The sequence below is a fragment of the Aethalodelphis obliquidens genome, unplaced genomic scaffold, assembly GCF_003676395.1.
Source record: "Aethalodelphis obliquidens isolate GAN/ISIS:26980383/991018 unplaced genomic scaffold, ASM367639v1 scaffold39, whole genome shotgun sequence".
Taxonomy (NCBI): Eukaryota; Metazoa; Chordata; class Mammalia; order Artiodactyla; family Delphinidae; genus Aethalodelphis; species Aethalodelphis obliquidens.
This window is the reverse complement of record NW_020837983.1, coordinates 17,928,685-17,951,012: the sequence shown is the minus strand read 5'-3', so window position 1 is coordinate 17,951,012 and position 22,328 is coordinate 17,928,685. Positions and strand designations below refer to the sequence as shown.

Here is a 22,328-nt window from a genome sequence, read left to right as displayed (position 1 = left end):
TCTATAATTTTTAAGGAAATAGAAATCATAGGAGAATCTGGGCAGCAACACATAAAAAAGTGTGACAAATAGAAAGGAGACACAGAGTTAGTGAAACCTGGACAAGAGGATAATGACACTGGGATTATGGCCATGGAAATGTTTTCAGATGATGTGAGGGCTTGGATATATGGGCAGACTTCTTGAGAGCACATGGCAGAGACACTTCATATAAACCATCGTGCATGGCTGTGTATATGCAGGGATACAAAGGAGTCACAGAGGCACTGAATAAGCAGCAGATCAAGAAAGGATTTGCCTAGGATGGGAACATGGATGGGCCTTTTGTTAGGAAGATACCAAAATTAGAATTAAATCTGTGTCCTGGTTCCCATAGAGGAAGCTCCAATTTTCAGAACAGGGTGTAGGTTCTAAATAAGGATGTTGGAAGTGTGGATTCTTGAATATACTCACTCACAAGATAGCAATTAAGATCATGTCTTACGTTTTTTGCAATACTCAGAAAGCTTAAGGATACTCAGCGATAGGCCTCAGTAGTATTACTTTGCATTTACTTAAACATTCTCATCTGTTTATACCTTAGCTAAGGAGACTTTTTAAAATATTTTGAAGAAACTAGTCTCACATGGTTGGTGATAACAGTAAGGCTGAGTCCTCCAGATTCCCATTCAGAGAAGCCCTTTCTATCCTGATAGGATAAAAAAATAGGCAGGTAGAGCTGTGAAAGACAGTTGTCAGCCTCTTCAGAGATTGCTTTAGCTCAAAAGAGCTGCTTCACCCAAGATTATATGCTTCCTAGAGTAACTCTCTTCTAATGATTGACAGAGGCAGGGATGTAAGGGTCCAACTATTCTGACCCCAAAGGGACATCTCTGATGAGCTATTTTAGCTTCTGAGCTTCCCCTGGGGTTGGTCAAGGATGTCATCCAAGCTGCCTCAGAGTGTGACTTCTTCCCCAGCCCATTCCTGGTTCCCCGCCACACACACAATGAGGCAGATTATGGCAGCTGTGGTAAAATCCATTTGGTAAAATCCAAAATCCATTATACACTTGGTACTTGATAATAGAATTCCAAAATTTAGATAGGAATATTGCAGCTCAGATAAAAGAATTTATTTCCCAAAAGAATTATTTCCTTGCAAGTTAATATAGCTAAGGAACTATGTTTGGGCCAAGAAAATATAGGAAAAATTTTTTTAAAGGAGAAAATGTACCTTTTTCACCCTTCCTTCTTGATACTGGTTGTAATAAAGACATGATGGCTGGAGACTGAGCAACTCTTCTGGACCATGAGGCAGCCTGGTAAATATAGTAGAGGGGCAAAATAGAACCCTGGGTACTTGATACTTGTGAAGCCATGACACCAGCCCAGACTATCTACTACTAGATTCTTTTTACATGAAAAGAAATAAATTTCTATTATCTAAGCAAATTTTGAGGAGTTTTTTTTAAATTTTAGTTTTTGTTAGCTTTTTTTTTTAAACTTATAGCTGAATCTAAACTAATATACAAGAGATTTGGGGGGTAGGGGTGGGGGAAAAATCAGCAAAGAGTAGAAGCAAAGGCAATTTCCAAGATGAAAGTAAACAACAATTCCAGGAAAAAACAAAAACAAAAACAAAAACATGTTTATCTGGCTTAGAGAGCAAACTGCTCAGGTCAAAGCATGAAAGCTGTTTCTAGGAAAAATATCTGAAACTAATAACTCATCTGACATGTTTGACTGTCAAGAAAATTGTACTGAGAGGCATTTTAAAGAGTTATGGGAGAGTGTAGGAGACTTAGATCTTCAAAGAAATGAAAGACAACAAATAAGCAAAGTTTTAGGGCTTTAGTAACTACAGCGGAAATAAATTGTGTAAGAAATCAAAAGCATCATAGCATTCTACTTGGTTCAGCATGAACAATATTTATGTAGTCACAATAGTGAAAACATTGGATATTCTTTTAATTAAAAATTGAAATATGCTGAGATGATGTGAAGGGTAAGACAGGAGAAGAGGAATTTTGAGTTAAATCCTCAAATACCATAATAGAACATTTTTGTTGATGAAGAAGTATATGCATATATTTTTAAATTATGAAGATAAATATCTAGAAAACAAGCTAAATAAGTTGAAAGCAGTTGTCCCTATGGACTAGGACAAGGGGATCAAGTGAACGTCATATTTATCACTATTTACATTTAATTTTTTGCAAATATTTCTCAATAAAAATAAAATATTTTCAAAAAATCAGGAACAAAACTGAAAAGAGGTTAGAGGAAGGCCCAAAGAAATGTGAGAAACAGATAGCAAGAAAGACTGAAGTAAGTTGAAAACCTGGGAGTGCTTCAAACATCGTTGCAATGTCATTTCTTACCACATGGTATGAATACAATCTGAGCTATGACAATTATAATTACTGCCAATATACTAAAATTTCCTCAGAGAACATTAACTTTCTGCCAATTCACATAGGCTAAATGCCCTTAACTTTCATTCTCAGAATGAATTTTCTTGCCAGGAGGAAAGATCCACGCTACATTCATTTCTAGAATTTGCCATATTGTGAGCTACTTCAAAAGACATTTAAGATCCAGGATTGCCAACAGGAGGTTTTTTTCAGTATCTAGTAATTACCACAAACCTCACATGAAACTGCCATATAATAAAAAAGGAAAAACCTCAGCTATTCTTAAGACAATTTGAAGACTTTGTGGGGTTCATTAGGTTCCCCTTTTGAAACTTAACTTTTTCTTTCTTTCCAACCATATGTGACCTCTTTTAAAATATTTAACCCTGGTGGTGCAGTGGTTGAGAGTCCGCCTGCCAATGCAGGGGACACGGGTTCGTGCCCTGGTCCAGGAGGATCCCGCATGCTGCGGAGCAACTAAGCCCGTGAGCCATGGCCACTGAGCCTGCGTGTCGCACCGCGAGAGGCCACAACAGTGAGAGGTCCGTGTACCGCAAAAAAAATAAATAAATAAAAAAAATAAAATATATATATATATATATATATATTTAACCCTAAATTATGCCTTAATGAATATCTTCAGGAATCCCTGTTTTGTGTTACTTATATACTCTCTGCTTACAGAAGAAATAGCATTTTTATTCAGTTTTGTCTAAAATATTACCTAGTTTTTTGTTCAGTGGGTTTTTCCTGTCTTTTCCCCCTTATGTATCCATCACACATACCTCAGCTATAACTGTTAGTACAAGGCTTACAAATGTTTAAAGATGAGATGTGTACTTTAGTGGGGCTAACCAAAAGTTTATCCAAGTTTGCTTTCTAAATCAATAAACTCTGCCAAATACTCAACTATTTCAAATTTTTTAAAATGATGTGTATGTGACTAATATTCTCCTGTATTCAGCTATTTTCCTTCACTAATTAAAACAATTTAGATTCAATTTCTTCAAAAAATTTAAGAGAAAGTTCTTTTACATTTTTTTTTTTTGCAGTACGCGGGTCTCTCACTGTTGTGGCCTCTTGCGTTGCGACGCGCAGGCTCAGCGGCCATGGCTCACGGGCCCAGCCGCTCCGCGGCATGCGGGATTCAGGATCCTCCTGGACCGGGGCACGAACCCGTGTCCCCTGCATCCGTAGGTGGACTCCCAACCACAGCGCCACCAGGGAAGCCCGAGGGAAAGTTTTTTTAAACTTGCTTTTTGTATCAGAAAAATGTTATTAAACAGGCTGGACCTGACCTCCCAACTGCTTTAAGTAGGTCTTGATTAGAGGTTCCATAAACAGAAGGATTTTGGCTAATTTTGCTGTATAACAAGTTACTCTAAAACATTAGTAAATAAAACAACTATTTTATTTTGTTCACAATTTTCTGGTCAAAAATTCAGGAAGAGCTCAGCTGGCCATTTCTTCCTGGGCGTCCAAGCAGTTACAGTCAATTAATGGCTGGGCTGCATTTATATGAAGGCTCAATGAGGCAGATTGTCCCAGATAGCTCATTCACAGGGAAGACAGTTGATGGAAGCTGCTTGCTGGGAAGTCAGCTGGGATGTCCACTGAGCACTTCCACACAGCCTTTCCGTACATTGGTCTCAGAGTAGTCCGACCACCAACATGGAGGCTCAGGACTGCGAGTGTTCCAGTAAACAAGATGGAAGCTGCATAGCCATTTTCGGCCTTGCTTAGAAAGTCACTCGAAGTCACTCCTTCTGCATTCTAGCAGTCAGTAATGAGAAACAGCCCCACTGAGATCCAAGGCGAGAGGAAGTAGATCCCACCTCTTGGTCAAATCAAAAAACTTGTGACTATTTGTCTTAAACAGCCACATGAAGTATAAATGTTGAGGTCAAGTTGTTATAGCCCAAGTTCATATTGTTATTTTTGTGGTATTTTTGAGACTTCATAGTAAATAGTTATTTTGGGTCCCTGTGCTTTTAAAGAGTTTACTAAAGTTAGCCCCATCCTGTTGCATATTTGAAGTCATTTTCTACCCCTGAGTGTTTCTTTCTCTTTGACAAATCTTCCACATTTAGCTTTTAACAAACATGATGTTTTTGCCAAGTAGATGTTACAATGGAGAGTTTCTAACCACCTCCTACCACATTATTAAAATACTTTTCCACTTGTTGATTGTCACGTTCCTCTCTTCCATATTTCCTTACTTTCATTCCTCCCTTCTCTCTGTCCCCACACCCTCTTCCTTCCTTTCTTATCCAATATGCTTTGACTTTTTGGTTCCACACTCTGCTAGGCACTGGAGATATTGAGATAAATAACAATATTCCCTCCTCTACAGGAGTTGCCTTTTGGTGGCGAAGATGGGAACTGAAACTGACAGTGTGGTAAATATGATTGCAGAGATATGTGCAGAGGATCATGGGAGCACTGAGGCAAGACTGAAGTGCCTCAACATCTAAGTTACTGAAGAGAGCGCGGTACAAATTCATATTCAAAGAGAGAGAGAACAGATTCAAGGTCTGAGATACATGACTATGACACCCACACATTTCTGGATCATGGGTTTTGAAATATAAATCATTTTATCTCCTAAAAATAAGATTCTTTTAAAAATAATATTATCCACATTTACACAAACATCTGAAAATATGCATTAATTTGAAATCAACTTCTCCCTCCTTCCAATAATCAAACTATCGAAAAGTCAGCTTCTTTGGGGTAGCAGAGATAGCAGGAAAATCCCTTGAGATTGTCAGAACTGCTAACCCACTCCAGTGATTGGATTCTCACAGCTCAATTAAAAGAGAAATAGCAAGCACAGCTGGTCACGAAATTTAAAATATTTATGAGGATAAAAGGCCCTTAACGGTGTTTTTTACTATTAATTCATAGCTAGATGGAAGGGGAATACTTTGGAGTCTTTTACTTCATTATACTTTCTATGACAAAACATACCAACTATTTCCCTTTTGGTTTAGCTTGAGAATCAAATGAATGCTTGATTTTTCTGATAATTTTAAGGTAGTTTCTTCCTATTTTTCCCTCAGGAGAACTTGGATCTTCACTGTTGTTGAGAGAAGGCAGTGAAAAAAAATTTCCCAGTTTATGAAATATCATCAGCACATTCTACTCAGTAGAATGCCAGGTATCTAAAGTGATTCAGCTGAACAACTGGTTAAGTTGGGAGACGTTTAAAGCATCTCGTAAGTAGGTAAATGGGTTGCAAGATGTTTAATACACAGGAACAACTGCTTGCAGACTAAACCACTGGGACTTCTCGGCATTTTTAGGAAGAAGGAAAAGATTGGGAAATGTTCCTTCTACAGGCTAGCCTGTATTACATTGGGAAACACTTGCAAGTAGAGATGTTAGTCATATGTCCCTCTGTCTCTGAATTCCCAGCATCTAGCATAGTGCCTGACCAGAGTGTGTGCTCAATAAATTTCACTAAATGTGTGAAGCAATAAATGTGATGTACAGACTGCAACATAATAAAATATAATTACCAACTATTGCTAGGTAAAGGGTGGATAAATTAAGTTGCCTTGTATTTGAAATGTTGAATTTCATTTTACTTGGTATTATTCTAAGATAGCATCTATTTTTATCAATATCATCCTAATCATAAATCTTGAAGAAAGACATGCCATATTCTCATCTGACATGACTATAAGGAATATATAAGACTTTAATAAGTGCATAAAAATAGAAATGAGGACTCCAATGGGTTAAGAGAATTTGGTAATAAGGTACTTAGTCTGCCTGCACAGTGAGGGGGAGATAGAGTAATACAGTAATGATCCACTTAATTATTTCTAAAGTATTTTTGATAGATGCATGTCATAGCTTAGCAGATGTGACAGTGACATTGATTCTGCACAGTGACAGACTCTTTTATTACATATTTTACAGTTCATTACAGTGTTTTTTCCTCCAATATTTAGCCTTCATTTCTATTGCTACTTAAAGTTACTTTGTCTTGATTTTTAAAAGGGTGGGTTTTATCTTGCAGGCTGAGACATACATTATGTTCTAATTCCCATTAAGATCAAAGAAACATGTAATTCTTACCATGCAAGAGCTCTGGTTCCATCTCACAGAACTAACATTCCACATTGCTATTTGGTTCTCATTTTAGAAAAGCATCCATTTTAGTTAATTTTTGCAAAAACCATTGCCAGATAACCGAATTCCCTTTTTCTAGGAGCACTAAAATCAAAATGTTAATAAGGACTAGGGAATCAGGCTTAGCTTGCTTATACATTTGCAAAATAAGGATGCTGTTTGTAGAAGTGCCATGCTCCTGACATTTCACTATGAACTTATTCTTCAGTTCTTCTGTTGCTTATTTTCCTTTTCTTCTTCTTATTTGAAACCCACTATCCATAAAAAAAATGATTGGATTGGATTGTTTCTTCTGGAATATTTCTTTCCTTTTGATTAGGGACTTTTATTTTTTATTTTTTTTGTGTTGAGGTGTTTGTTTGGTTTTTTTTTTAAACCAAAGGCCTTTATTTGTACCTGTTTGTTTTAGCTATCATTGTAGCAAAATAGGAGAATTATATGAAATGATAGATTTCAGTTTTAAATGCTTCACTTATCAATTGATTTACACATTCATTTACAAATATGAACTGAGCCCTATGAGTTGGGCGTCTACTCACTGCATTTTGTTTTCTTATTTACAGATATTGCTTCTATTTTATTCATTCTGGAGAACTATGTTACAGCAGGCTTCAGATTATATAGGGTCCTTGACCAAACACTTATTTTAGACTTATGATGAGATAGACACTATGCTCAAACTGGGGAGTTGGAAATAAATTAAACCTGGTGTCTACTTCAAGGAGTCTAATGAGATAGAAAGTGTATGAAAATATATCATATTTGGATGCTCAAAGGTAAGAGAAAATTCAGCACAGTCTAACCTTAACTTTCATTCTGTTTCTTTGTGATTCTTTAACCTCTTGCCTTCTCCTGTATGTCAGTTTATCCTCAGGCTAACTTACCTTGTAGTTCTAAACAGAAGAGGGACTATGTACTTCCTCCATTCTCAACCATTGATCAAAATTATGCACTTTGGGCTTCCCTGGTGGCGCAGTGGTTGAGACTCCGCCTGCCGATGCAGGGGACACGGGTTCGTGCCCCGATCCGGGAAGATCCCACATGCCGTGGAGCGGCTGGGCCCGTGAGCCATGGCCGCTGAGCCTGCGCGTCCGAAGCCTGTGCTCCACAACGGGAGGGGCCACAACAGTGAGAGGCCCGCGTACCGCAAAAAAAAAAATTATGCACTTTACCTTGATTGGAATATTTCTGCGTCAAGTGTGGCTAGGGCAGTCCCGTGTTTTGGGCTTGAGACGGGTTCCTTCCTTTGTCTTGACCAATTGCTGTAGCCTGAGGAATGTGATAAGGCTTATTAGTTTGCACCCTTGAGCAGAGGGTAGAGTAGTCAATATCCCCCAAACCACAGTTCTACTACACAAAAGCGAAAGATGGTTACTTAGAGGGAGATTCAAGTAGTGTTACAAAAGAGAATGGTCGGAAATTGGTATTGGTAAGGCAACCAATGACTGGATCTGGACAGCATCAGTTTTCCACCCACTCCCACTTTATGTTCAGACTCAGCATTTTATTACTATGGTAGCTTGATTACAAAATTGTCCAAATTGTTCTACACGCTAAGCAATTTGACTTTGTAGGTCCTCGCATCAAGAGAAAGTCTGTTCTCCTATTTCTTGAATTTGGGCTAAGCTGGTGATTTCACTTAACAAAATAATGCCTTGGAAATGATCCTCTTTTGAGCTTGGCTCCCAAAAGGTTTTATGTGCCTCCACTCACTGTCGGAACCCTGCTGCCACCCTGTAAACTAGCCTGATCTAGTTGGCTGAAGACTGGGAGACCACATAGAATAGAGACAAGCAGGCATTCCAGCTCAGGCCATCCCAGACCAGTCAGTGACCCAGGATTTGACCACAGACCCGTAAGTGAGCCTAGTCAAGACCAGAAGGATCTGCTAGGGAGGTGAAGGCAAGGGCTTACTCAGGGCCACCATTGTTTAGTTATGATTCTGAAATCCAATAAACTCTTAAAATCAAAAGCATTTTTATTAATTTGCAGGAAATCCATTTGGCAGCAAAACCAAATGTGAACTTAATGAAAGGCTACTTACACTCTTTCTTTACCCAAACTAGTGTGAATATCCACTTTTTGCTGAAAAATATATTAATGCGTTTGATAACAGTGTGCTGCCCCAGATCCTACTGGGGATTTTACAAAATATATTATACATGCAAAGTTTTGGCTTTTTAAATTACGTAAAGAAAAACCCAAATCAAACAAGAACCAAAACAAACAAACAAATCACTTGACTTTTGAAACATATCAGGCTCAAGAATTTGGGGACCCCAAAATTATTTTGCACAGAATGTCATCCCCTTTCTTTTTCCTCTTCCCATTCTTCTCACAAAGAATCTTCCCTAATCTTCTTACACTTTTTTTTTTTTCCCTTCCCTCCTCCTCCAAAATCCTCTTCTAGCCTCTCAGGGTCTGACTTCATCCTCCTTCCCACTCTGGGATTTTCCTCCACCACCTCTTTCCTTAAATAGTACAACTTAAGTCTTTCTCAGCTTCCCAGTTTGCACCTTCATATATCACCCAGCTCAGCAAATTGAAAGATATTCCTTGACATTTGCCATCTTTTGAAGGCAAGTGAAGGTTGGAGATCAAGGGTTAAAAATGATGACTAATGTTCTCCCCTTTCACGCATATAAACAAATATAATGATATATTACTGATGCTCTGATAGGAGTGTAAGAGCTAAATTAGGCTGAGGTACAAAGAAAGTAGTGGTCAATTCTACCCAGGATGGAGAAGGGTTATTAAAAGAACTTTATAGAGAAAACCATGTTCTAGAAGAGTTGACCTGTACTGACACATTGGGGGAATGAAATTCAGAATCAGCTAGTCTAAGTAGGGGAGGCAGCTTTAGAAAAGGAAAACTGTGGGTACAGCAGGGAATATCAGTGAATCGCATACAGTTTATGAAGCTGGAACATATGGTGGGAGATGAGGAAGAAGAGTTAGGCAAAGGCCAAGTCATAAAAAAACTTTCTCTGAAATAAGCTTCTTTCAAAAATCTGTAAGATTGTCAGTGGGGAAGAAGTCAAGAGAAATCTCTAAAATATGAAAAGCAGGATAAGGTGTGATGGATGAAATATGAGACCACTAAAAGGAAGCTATCAATACAGATGGAGCAGCAAGTCCAACACAAAATGTCCATTGTGGAGAGCAGCATAATAAAAAAATGATAAAATATCTGAGGAAAGACATTCCATGAAAGAGAGACAAAACTGAAGACCTTATACCCAATAAGTAGTTAAAAGAACAATCAAAATTGATATGGTTATAAATTTGAATATATTGTATAATTAATATCCATGGAGAGTTATGTCAAGACATCATATTTAGAAAATAAGAAATAGCATAGATGATTACAAATAAGAAAACAATAAAATGGTTAAGAAGTGAAAAACGTAATTGTTGAAATTAAATAATTAATAGATGGACTGAGCAACATAATGGAAGCAGCTGAAAAGCAAATTAATAGCTAAAAAAAATAATATACTAATACTTATTGGATCACTTACATGCCAAGCATCGTTCTAAGTGCTCTGCATACATTTTATTTACTTCTTCCTCACAGTAGTCAAATAAGCAATGCTATTATGATCCTTATTTTACAGATAAGAAAATTAAACTACAGGAGTTTTATAAAACTCACTCAAAGTCACATGTGTCAACTCCAGATAACACCTACTAAACCACTGTATAACATATAGAAGATTGAACCTAAGAATCACTTTAGAATGCAATACAAGAAGATAAAAATATGGGTATAAAGAAGTAAAGGTTAAGGGTAAGGAGAATAGAGCTAGAAGTTGCAGCATCTACGAGCTTAGTGATAATGAAAAGGGAGCAATATTTAAATGTATGATAGTCGAGAATTTCTTACAACTGAAGAAAGATAAGATTCTTCATTTGAAAGAAGCCATTAAGCCATTAGACAATGGAGATTAGGTACAGGATTTTAAGAAGAGGATTGCCATAGTCAGATTTTTTCTTTCATAAGGATCAATTCATGGGCAGTGTTAAGTATAAATTTGAGGCTCAAGATTATAGGCAAGGTACAACCTATCAGATAATTGCAGTAGTTCAGACTAGAGATGATAAGAGCTTACACTGAGGAAGGAGACATAAGGAAGAAGAACCAAGCACAGAGTCAGAAAACTGACGCTAATACTAACAATAATGGTGAGATACCAAAATGTCAAATCACATACCATAAAGTTTAATGACATAAAAAAAATTTTTTTTTTAAATGAAGCACAGCCACCACCTAAGACACTTGCTAATCTAGGGTCTCCAACAGTAGCATGGCAGAATTGAATCACAAAGGGTCTTGAAAAATATGAATCAAAATACGAAATATTATCTGATATGACTGTTGAAAATAAAATAATAATTTCTTCATAACAGTGTTTCCCAAAGTTTATTTTATATAACAGTAGTTCTACAAGATGCTTTGTGGAAAATTAAAGATTCATAATCCTATAAGTTTGGGAAAACTTTAAAAACAGGTCTTACCCTTAGAGTCTCAAATCATGCCTTAACAAATTAAAGAGTCTCAGAAGTATTATAATAATGAAACCTGCTGAATTTTTAAAGAGTGGAATATTCTTCAGGAATATTTAGTTATACCCCATGACACTAATTTATATGTGTGTATATATATATGGAAGTACATATATTTAGGAAAATACTATTTTAGAGGCATATGTTTATGCATTTACAGGAATTCAATTTTTATTATTCCTCTGATGTACATTCATAAGTATGAAATATAGCCTTACAGTGTTATTATGCCTTTCAAATATTTTATAGAAAAGGAGAATGTGAGAAAAAATGAGGAAGATTCAAGTAGAAAGATAACTTAGTTTAAGTATTAATAATATCACTCAAAAGATTAGCAGTAATAATAATTATGATATGAAAAAGTCTAAAATAAAACCTTTACTCTCTTTAATGTAAAAGGAAAGCAAAATATAATAATTGCTTAAACCACTGTCTAGTGGTAGATAACCAGATCCCTTCTGTCCCCCTTCTGAGCTCCTTTTTGGCTCAGGAGGGGCTGCAGTTAAGGAAAGAAGGCTAACTTGTGCCAAACAAGTTCAAAACCTCACGGCCACAATAGAAGTTTGTTTTATGCTCGCATCTGAGTCTGATATGGATCAGGTAACTCTCTTCTAAGCTGTGATTCAGCAGCCCAGGCTGCTTTCATATTGTGGCTTCAGAGTCATTTTAGCATCATTCAGATAGCACATGGCAGGAAGAGTAAATGGGCAGCAACATCAGACCCTTAACTACCTTCTCCTGGAAATTAACTCACATCATTTCCACACACATTCCATTCCCCAGAACCAGAATGTGGCCCCACAGAGATGCAGGGAGTACATTCATAGTTTGGATTGGTGTATCTTCTTCATGAATTGACCCTTTATCATTATTATTTCCCTCCACACCTGGTAATATTCAACATCCTAAAGCCCACTTTAATACAGCCACTTCAGCTTCCTTCTGATTAATGTTTGCATGATATACATTTTTTTCCTGCAACTTATCTATATCTTTATATCTAAATTTCACTCTCATTAGCTCTTGCTTGAAGATGGTTTTTATAAGCTCTTTGATTACACTAAGCTAGCTCTTCAATCTATTCCCCAGCATGGTCTTTTAAAAATTCAAGTATGATCTTATTCTCCTGCTTAAAAACCACCATTGACATTTTGTTGTTTTCAGAATTAAATCCACACACCTTAGCCTTGATTACAAGTCCAAAGATGATCTGTCCTCTACTGAAACTTCCAGTTTCATTACTGACATTCTTCCCCTCACATTTCATACTGTATACATACTGAACTTTTTTCAATTCCAGTAATTCCACTTCTGAATTGCCATCCATATGCTACCTCATTCTTTTAAGGACTAACTTCTTTCTGGATATTATATCATCTAGAAATCTACTTTGACCTGTCAATTCTGACTTAAGTACTCTTCCTTTATGTTCCTGCTGTACCATTTATTCCTTTATCACAGCACTGATGAAATGGCATTACACTTGCCTGTTAAACTGGCACACCCCCCATCAGATTGTAAACTCCCTGAAAGTTAGGATGTATCCATTCAGTTCACTGCTGTACATCTGAAACTTAGCATAGAATCTTTTGACATTTAATTAATACTTGTTGAGTGAGTGGCTGAATTATTGAATATTATTGACTTTAATAAGAAATTTCAGTGCAGTGATAGACCTATAAACTGGAACATATCTCGAAAAAGAGATGTGATAAAGGACAGGGAAAGAGTTGAAGTCAGTTGAGATATTTCTTGAATAAATAACAGGAGACCATGGTGGTATGGTATCAGGAGTACTGAATGATTTTATACTCTCCCACTCTCCATGCATAACAGTATGTTGGATGAAGCCAAGCTAGAGAAAACTGTCTTTTAGTTCTTCTTAAGATGAGAGAACAAAATCCTTACAGTATGATACAAACTCTTAAAGCAGAGATTCAGATCAGGTGCTTGAAACCTGAATTCTCTCCAAAAGCATATTGATCTTTTATAATGAACTACTACATACAGTATGGTGCATGAAATTAAGAGTCAACTCCGATACCTAACTCAAAGAGAATGCTCATATAAGCATATCTAGGTCAACGTGCCAGTGTCCCAAAGCCTCTCCTTTTGCTTTCTGCAAATCACTATTCCCTCCCTCCCTTGCATATGTAGCCTCTATCTTGAAATTTATGGCAACCACATTCTTGCTTTTCTCATTGTTTCACCAATGTCCCAAAGTACTCTGATACAGTTTTGCCTCTTTAGCTAACAATATAAATGGACTTGCACAGTTACACATTAGTATTTTTTAGTGGCTAGCTTCTTTTCTTCATTCTTACTGTTGGGTTTTAAAATATTCATAATTATTAATTTTTATCCAGAATGTACTCATGGTATTTGGATCAGAGACCTTACCATTATTCACTTAAAAAGCAAATAATGACGATGTGGTTCCCAACACTCCATTTTTACCCCTGGGACAACACAAGGAAAGCCAAGTCAAATGTCTTATGCATACAAACTTCAAAGTCTTTATCAGAGATGAGAAACAGAGAAAAAATTGATTTTGTCTGCTTACACACAGAAGCCAGAAAAAGCTGCCTTTTCCTCCCCTCCCAAAAGAAGAGAGAAAAACTTCACTCTTCGGACACAAGAATCTCTGATTGAAACTTGACTGTTTATCCTCTTTATCCTCACTTTTGTCTTTTTCATCCTTTTGTCTCTTTGCGCTTTCTTTGAGATGTTTTATTCTGATCTACCTCCAGTTTACGAATTCTGTCTTCACTATGTCTAATCTCTTAATCTGTCCACTGAGTTCTTAATTTTGATTCTGGCAATTTTCATTTTTTATTCCCAGTTCTCTGACAAAATTCTAAATTTTGTCTTATTTCATTGAGCACAGTAAATATAGTTATTTAAAATTCTCTAGGGACTTCCCTGGTGGTCCAGTGGTTAAGAATCTGCCTTCCAATGCAGGAGATGTGGGTTCCATCCCTGGTCGGGAACTAAGATCCCACAGGGCACGGGACAACTAAGCCCATGTGCCAAAACTACTGAGCCCGCGCACTCTAGAGCCCACACGCCACAGATAGAGAGAAGCCCACGTGCCACAACGAAGATCCCACATGCTGCAACTAAGATCCGACGCAGCCAAATAAATAAATAAATATTTTCTTAAAAATGAAATAAAATTCTTTAATATCTGAAGTCTCCCATTGGTCATTTTCTATTGTTTTATGTTTCTGTTTGTTTTCATACATGTGATATAATCTTCTGATGTGCTTGGGTTTTTTGTTTTACTTTTAATTTTAAAATAATTATAGATTCTTGGAACGTTGCAATGATATTACAGAAAGATCGTGTGTACCCTTCATTCGGTTTCCCTCAATGGTTACATTTTGTGTAACTATATATAATATCAATCCAGAAAACTGCTAGTTTACCACATGCGTAGATTTGTGTAGCCACCACCCCAATCAAGATACAGAACTACTCCATCACTACAAAGATCTCCCTCATGCTATCCCTTATAGTTATGATCACAGCCACTCTTATACCACCCACAATCCTTAACCCTTGGAAACCACTAATGTGTTCTCCATCTCTATAACTTTGTCATTATGAAAATGTTATAGATATATAACATTATATATATGCTATATATAATGTTATATACATTATATATATATATATATATATATATGAGAGAGAGAATTATACAGTATGTGACCTTTAGAAATTGGCTTTTTTTATTGTTATTTTTTATTCTGAGTTAATGTATTTGCAAAATTGTTTGTAAAACTGGTTTGAGATGATGCAGTATTTTTTTTTCCTTTTTCAAAGATTGCTTCTTATGCCAAGTACCTGGTGTTCTAGCACTCTGAAATTACCGTGGTTAAATTTTAGGGATTGACATCTTAACAAAGTGAGGTGCACTCCCTGTGAGGTCCCATCTAACTGCTTCACACTGCTAGGATGCAACCTTTTAGGATTTTTAACCCAAAGTTTAAGGAGTGGAGCAGATTCACTATAATTCCTTCCCTTGGTGGGCTCAGAACCCCAGTCTCCACTCTCCTTAGCTTCTTGGACTCTCAACTATTTCCTCTTGAATCACCTAACATCCCCAAGTAAAAGGAAACTCCAAGCTCCTGACTTGCCTCACGGACTCTCTCTCCTTTTCTGGATTGTAGCCCAGTAACTTTTCTCTATCTTGTTAAATTTACATGTCTTCAAGCAAGTGATTTTTGTACATTTTGTCCAGATTTCTTTTTTTTTTTGGTTCCCCCTTTTACTTTATTTATTTATTTAGCATCTTTACTGGAGTATAACTGCTTTACAATGGTGTGTTAATTTCTGCTGTATAAAAAAGTGAATCAGATATACGTGTACATATATCCCAATATCTCCTCCCTCTTGCGTCTCCCTCCCACCCTCTCTATCCCACCCCTCTAGGTGAACACAAAGTACTGAGCTGATCTCCCTGTGCTATGCATCTGCTTCCCACTAGCTATTTTACGTTTGATAATGTATATATGTCCATGCCACTCTCTCAGCTTACCCTTTCCCTTGTCCCAGCTTACCCTTACCCTTCCCCGTGTCCTCAAGTCCGTTCTCTACATGTGCGTCTTTATTCCTATCCTGCCCCTAGGTTCTTCAGAACAATTTTTTTTTTTTTAGATTCCATATATATGTGTTAGCGTATGGTATCTGTTCTTTATTTCTGACTTACTTTACTCTGTATGATACACTCTAGGTCCATCCAGCTCACTATGAAATAACTCAATTTCATTTCGTTTTATGGCTGAGTAATATTCCATTGTATATATGTGCCACATCTTCTCTATCCATTCATCTGTCAATGGACACTTAGGTTGCTTCCATGTCCTGGCTATTGTAAATAGAGATTCAATGCACATTGTGGTACATGACTCTTTTTGAATTATGGTTTCCTCAGGGTATATGCCCAGTAGCGGGATTGCTGGGTCATATGGTAATTCTATTTTTAGTTTTTAAAGGAACCTCCAAAATGTTCTCCATAGTGGCTGTATCAATTTACATTCCCACCAACAGTGTAAGAGGGTTCCCTTTTCTCCACACCCTCTCCAGCATTTATTGTTTGTAGATTTTTTGATGATGGTCATTCTGACTGGTGTGAGGTGATACCTCATTGTAGCTTTGATTTGCATTTCTCTAATGATTAGTGATGTTGAGCATTCTTTCATGTGTTTCTTGGCAATCTGTGTATCTTCTTTGGAGAAATATCTGTTTAGATATTCTGTCCATTTTTGGATTGGGTTGCTTGATTTTTTGATATTGAGCTGCATGAGCTGCTTTTATATTTTGGAGATTAATCCTTTGTCAGGTGCTTCATTTGCAAATATTTTCTCCCATTCTGAGGGTTGTCTTTTCGTCTTGTTTATGCTTTCCTTTGATGTGCAAAAGCTTTTAAGCTTCATTAGGTCACATTTGTTTATTTTTATTTCCATTTCTCTAGGAGGTGGGTCAAAAAGGATCTTGCTGTGATTTATGTCGAAGAGTGTTCTTCCTATGTTTTCCTCTAAGAGTTTTATAGTGTGTGGCCTTACATTTAGGTCTTTAATCCATTTTGAGTTTATTTTTGTGTATGGTGTTAGGAAGTGTTCTAATTTCATTCTTTTACGTGTAGTTGTCCACTTTTCCCAGCACCACTTATTGAGGAAGCTGTCTTTTCTCCATTGTATATTCTTGCCTCCTTTGTCAAAGATAAGGTGACCATATGTGCATGGGTTTATCTCGGGACATTCTATACTGTTCCATTGATCTATAGTTCTGTTTTTGTGCCAGTACCATACTGTCTTAATTACTGTAGCTTTGTAGTGTAGTCTGAGGTCCAGGAGCCTGATTCCTCCAGCTCCGTTTTTCTTTCTCAAGATTGCTTTGGCTATTTGGGGTCTTTTATGTTTCCATACAAATTGGGAAATTTTTTGTTCTAGTTCTGTGAAAAATGTCAGTGGTACTTTGATAGGGATTGCATTGAATCTGTAGATTGCTTTGGGTAGTAGAGTCATTTTCACAATGTTGATTCTTCCAATCCAAGAACATGGTATATCTCTCCATCTATTTGTATCATCTTTAATTTCTTTCATCAGTGTCTTACAGTTTTCTGCATACAGGTCTTTTGTCTCCATAGGTAGATTTATTCCTAGGCATTTTATTCTTTTTGTTGCAATGGTAAATGGTAATGTTTCCTTAATTTCTCTTTCAGATTTTTCATCATTAGTGTATAGTAATGCAAGAGATGTCTGTGCATTAATTTTGTAACCTGCTACTTTACCAATGTCATTGATTAGCTTTAGTAGCTTTCTGGTAGCATCTATAGGATTCTCTATGTATGGTATCATGTCATTTGCAAACAGTGACATTTTTACTTCTTCTTTTCCAATTTGGATTCCTTTTATTTCTTTTTCTTCTCTGACTGCCATGGCTAAAACTTCCAAAACTATGTTGAATAATAGTGGTGAGAGTGGGCACCCTTGTCTTGTTCCTGATCTTAGTGGAAATGGTTTCAGTTTTTCACCACTGAGAATGATGCTGGCTGTGGGTTTGTCATGTATGGCCTCCATTATATTGAGGTAAGATCCCTCTGTGCCCACCTTCTGGAGGGTTATCACAAATGGGTGTTGAACTTTGTCAAAAGTTTTTCTGCAGCTATTGAGATGATCATATGGTTTTTAGCCTTCAATTTGTTAATATGGTCTATCACATTGACTGATTTGTGTACATTGAAGAATCTGCATTCCTGGGATAAACCCCACTTGATCATAGTGTATGATCCTTTTAATGTTCTGTTGGGTTCTGTTTGCTAGTATTTTGTTGAGGATTTTTGCATCTATGTTCGTCAGTGATATTGGCCTGTAGTTTTCTTATTTTTTGATATCTTTGTCTGGTTTTGGTATCAGGGTGATAGTGGCCTTGTATAATGAGTTTGGGAGTGTTCCTCCCTCTGCTATATTTTGGAAGAGTTTGAGAAGATTGGGTATTAGCTCTTGTCCAAATGTTTGGTAGAATTTGCCTGTGAAGCCATCTGGTCCTGGGCTTTTGTTTGTTGAAAAATTTTTAATCACAGTTTCAATTTCAGTGCTTGTGATTCATCAGTTTATATTTCTTATTTCTTCCTGATTCAGTCTTGGACGGTTGTGCTTTTCTAAGAATTTGTCCATTTCTTCCAGGATGTCCATTTTTTTGGCATATGGTTGCTGTAGTAATCACTCATGATCCTTTGTATTTCTGCCGTTTCAGTTGTTTCTTCTCCTTTTTCATTTCTAATTCTATTGATTTGAGTCTTCTCCCTTTTTTTCTTGATGAGTCTGGCTAATGGTTTATCAATTTTGTTTATCTTCTCAAAGAACCAGCTTTTAGTTTTCTTGATCTTTGCCATCATTTCCTTCATTTCTTTTTCATTTATTTCTGATCTGATCTTTATAATTTTTTCCTTCTGCTAACTTTGGGGGTTTTTTGTTCTTCTTTCTCTAATTGCCTTAAGTGTAAGGTTAGGATGTTTATTTGAGATGTTTCTTGTTTCTTGAGGTAGGATTATGTTGGTATAAACTTCCCTCTTAGAACTGCTTTTGCTGCATCCCATAGGTTTTGGGTCGTCGTGTTTTCATTGTCATTTGTTTCTAGGTATTTTTTTTATTTCCTCTTTGATTTCTTCAGTGACCTCTAGGTTATTTAGTAGTGTATTTTTTAGCTTCTATACGTTTATATTTTTTTACAGATTTTTTCTTGTAATTGATATCTAGTCTCATCTTATTGTGGTTGGAAAAGATATTTGATACAATTTCAATTTTCTTAAATTTACCAAGGCTTGATTTGTGACCCAAGATATGATCTATCCTGGAGAATGTTCCATGAGCGCTTGAGAGGAAAGTGTATTCTCTTGTTTTTGGATGGAATGTCCTATAAATATCAATTAAGTCCATCTTGTTTAATGTATCATTTAAAGCCTGTGTTTTCTTATTTATTTTCATTTTGGATGATCTGTCCATTGGTGAAAGTGGGGCGTTAAAATCTCTTACTATTATTGTGTTACTGTCAATTTCCCCTTTTATGGCTGTTGGCTTTTGCCTAATGTATTGAGGTGCTCCCACGTTTACAATTTTTATATCTTCTTCTTGGATTGATCCCTTGATCATTATGTAGTGTCCTACTGTGTCTCTTGTAATAGTCTTTAAAGTCTATTTTGTGTGATATGAGAATTGCTACTGCAGCTTTCTTTTCATTTCCATTTGCGTGAAATACCTTTTTCCATCCCCTCACTTTCAGTCTGTATGTGTCCATAGATCTGAAGTTGATCTCATGTAGACAGCATATCTACAGGTCTTGTTTTTGTATCCATTTAGCCAGTCTATGTCTTTTGGTTGGTGCATTTAATCCATTTACATTTAAGGTAATTATCGATATGTATGTTCCTATTACCATTTTCTTAATTGTTTTGGTTTTGTTATTGTAGGTCTTTTCCTTCTCTTGTGTTTCCTGCCTAGAGAAGTTCCTTTAGCATTTGTTGTAAAGCTGGTTTGGTGGTGCTGAGTTCTCTTAGCTTTTGCTTGTCTGTAAAGTTTTAAATTTTTCTATCAAGTCTGAATGAGATCCTTGCTGGGTAGAGTAATCTTGGTTGTAGGTTTTTCCCTTTCATCACTTTAAATATGTCCTGCCACACCCTTCTGGCTTGTAGAATTTCTGCTGATGAATCAGCCACTAACCTTATGGGGATCCCCTTGTATGTTATTTGTTGCTTTTCCCTTCTGCTTTTAATACTTTTTGTTTGTATTTAAATTTTGATAGTTTGATTAATATGTGTTTTGGCATGTTTCTCCTTGGATTTATCCTCTATGGTACTCTGCACTTCCTGGACTTGATTGACTATTTCCTTTTCCATATAAGGGAAGTTTTCAACTATAATCTCTTCAAATATTTTCTCAGTCCCTTTCTTTTTCTCTTCTTCTTCTGGGACCCCTATAATTCAAAGGTTGGTGCGTTTAATGTTGTCCCAGACGTCTCTGAGACTGTCCTCAATTCTTTTCATTCTTTTTTCCTTATTCTGCTCTGTGGTAGTTATTTCCACTATTTTATCTTCCAGGTCACTTATCCATTCTTCTGCCTCAGTTATTCTGCTATTGATTCCTTCTAGAGAATTTTTAATTTCATTTATTGTGTTGTTCATCATTATTTGTTTGCTCTTTAGTTCTTCTAGGTCCTTGTTAAATGTTTCTTGTATTTTCTGCATTCTATATCCAAGATTTTGGATCACCTTTACTATCATTACTCTGAATTCTTTTTCAGGTAGACTGCCTATTTCCTATTCATTTGTTTGGTCTTGGGGGTTTTTACCTTGCTCCTTCATCTGCTGTGTATTTCTCTGTCTTCTCATTTTGCTTAACTTACTGTGTTTGGGGTCTCCTTTTTGCAGGCTGCAGGTTCATAGTTCCTGTTGCTTTTGGCATCTGCCCCCAGTGGGTTAGGTTTGTTCAGTGGGTTGTGTAGGCTTCCTGGTGGAGGGGACTGGAGCCTGTGTTCTGGTGGAGGAGGCCGGATCTTGTCTTTCTGATGGGCAGGACTGTGTCCAGTTGCATGTTTTGGGGTGTCTGTGAACTTATTATGATTTTAGGCAGTCTCTCTGCTAATGGGTGGGGTTGTGTTCCTGTCTTGCTAGTTGTTTGTTATGTGGTGTCCAGCACTGTAGCTTGCTGGTGGTTGAGTGGATGTGGGTCTTAGCATTGAGATGGAGGTCTCTGGGAGAGCTTTCGCCATTTGATGTTACATGGGGCCGGGAGGTGTCTGGTGGTCCAATGTCCTGAACTCGGCTCTCCTGCCTAAGAGGCTCAGGCCTGACACATGGCCGGAGCACCAAGACCCTGTCAGCCACATGGCTCAGAAGAAAAGGGAGGGGAAAAAAAGAAAGAAAAATAAAATAAAATAAAGTTATTAAAATAAAAAATATATTAAAAAATAAAAAAATTTAGAAAAGAAGGAAAGAAGAGAGCAACCAGACCAACAAACAAATCCAGCAGTGATAACAAGCACTAAAAACTATACTAAAAAAGAAAAAAAAAAATGGACAGACAGAACCGTAGGACAAATGGTAAGAGCAAAGCCATATAGATAAAATCACACAAAAGAAGCATATACATATACACTTACAAAAAGGGCAAATGCAATATATATATATAAAGAAGAGAGCAAAATCAGTAAATCTACCAATGATAATAAGCTCTAAATACTAAACCAAGATAAACATAAAAACAGAAACAAATTAGATGCAGAAAGGAAACCCCAAGTCTACAGTTGCTCCCAAAGTCCACTGCCTCAATTCTGGGATGATTCATTTTCTATTCAGGTATTCCACAGATGCAAGGTACATCAAATTGAATATGGAGATTTAATCCGCTGCTCCTGAGGCTGCTGGGAGAGATTTCCCTTTTTCTTCTTTGTTCGCACAGCTCCTGGGGTTCAGCTGTGGATTTGGCCCCGCTTCTGCATGTAGGTCGCTTGAGGGTGTCTGTTCCTGCCCAGACAGGATGGGGTTAAAGTAGCAGCTGATTAGGGGGCTCTGGTTCACTCAGGCTGGGGGGAGGGAGGAGTACGGAATGCGGGATGAGCCTGCGGCGGCAGAGGTTGCAACAGCCTGAGGTGCACTGTGTGTTCTCCTGGGAAAGTTGTCCTTGGATCACGGGACCCTGGCAGTGGCGGGCTGAACAGGCTCCCGGGAGGGGAGGTGTGGATAGTGACCTGTTCTTGCACACAGGCTTCTTGGTGGCTGCAGCAGCGGCCTTAGCATCTCATGCCCGTCTCTCGTGTCCAGGTTGATAGCTGCAGTTCACGCCCGTCTCTGGAGCTCATCTAGGAGGTGCTCTGAATCTCCTCTCCTTGCGCACCCCGAAACAATGGTCTCTTGCCCCTTAGGCAGGGCCAGAGTTTTTCCAGGACTCCCTTCTGGCTAGCTGTGGTGCACTAGCCCCCTTCAGGCTGTTTTAACGCAGCCAACCCCAGTCTTCTCCCTGGGATCTGACCTCCAAAGCCCGAGCCTCAGCTCCCAGCCCCGCCCGCCCCGTTGGGTGAGTAGACAAGCCTCTCGGGCTGGTGAGTGCTGGTCGGCACTGATCCTCTGTGCAGGAATCCCTCCCCTTTGCCCTCTGCACCCCTGTTGCTACACTCTCCTCCATGGCTCTGAAGCTCCCCCCCACCCCCCCCCCCCCCGTCTCCA

General features: G+C 37.6%; 1 protein-coding gene across 1 annotated transcript in view; it reads right to left on the bottom strand.

Moving 5' to 3' along the window:
- Positions 1 to 22,328, bottom strand: part of TRHR (thyrotropin releasing hormone receptor) — a 344,936-nt gene that overhangs the window by 240,052 nt on the left and 82,556 nt on the right. The window contains exon 2 of the mRNA XM_027131608.1: positions 7,708 to 7,804. The gene's annotated coding sequence lies outside the window, so the exon portion shown is untranslated. The remainder of the gene's footprint in view (positions 1 to 7,707; positions 7,805 to 22,328) is intronic.